This window comes from Chrysochloris asiatica, unplaced genomic scaffold, assembly GCF_000296735.1.
Source record: "Chrysochloris asiatica unplaced genomic scaffold, ChrAsi1.0 scaffold00251, whole genome shotgun sequence".
NCBI lineage: Eukaryota > Metazoa > Chordata > Mammalia > Afrosoricida > Chrysochloridae > Chrysochloris > Chrysochloris asiatica.
Genome location: NW_006408769.1, coordinates 978,202 through 979,084, shown reverse-complemented (window position 1 = coordinate 979,084; position 883 = coordinate 978,202).

Genomic DNA, 883 nt, shown 5'->3' with positions numbered 1-883 from the left:
TATATATATATTTGCTGATCACCAGGATGTATGGGATGAGGTGAGGGGAGGGAGGGAATAATGATGGAGCACAGAGTAGGGAACAGACACCAGGTAACTTGGGTGCTTAGGGGGAGAGGGGGCTATACACAAGAAGGGGGAGGGGCATGGAAGAACAAGGCAGATGGGAGAACAATTAGATGGCCCACTTGCATGGGTTAAGTGGGACAGAGGTAAATAATGATGTATATACAACCTTGGAACAACAGGGCTCTGGGATACAGGGACTGAGGCATGGTTTGAATGGGTGAAAGAGGAGAAATAATGTTAAGATGCTTGGCTGTCTTTTGAATCTTGGTTTCCCTTGCCTACCATTGTAAAATAGACCCTTGAGGGGGAGAGAAAGGAATAGCAAGAAATATCACCATAGAAAGTTTGTAAGTCCATCTTCAGCCTATAACTGATTGGAATACCTTAAAGGGGGCTAGAACTTGCTCAGCGAAAGAGGCCTCTTGTGGAGCCTTTGCTTTGTATAAAAGGTGGAATCCTGAACCCCATACAGAATCGTCTGAGGTGGGAAATTTCCACTTGAAAGTACAAGTAGACCAGCCTGGAGTGGCTAGAAGAACAGAAGATATTTAGTGAAAGAAAGACGGGCAGGAAAAATCAAAAACAATAACGGCAGTCTGATTTGACTACTACAAGAACAAGCAAACTGTTCATCCAGGAGCCATCAAGGCAAGTGGTTGGGTCCCTTCAGTTGCAAACCCCCTCCCAAGACTAAGACTCATGGGGAATACATGAGCAGGCATGTGGTTTGGCTGGTGACCACATTGGTCACCAATAAGTGGAAGTAGGGGAAAAACAGCAATGAAGTTGTGAGCTAAGTCTGACCTCAGTCAAT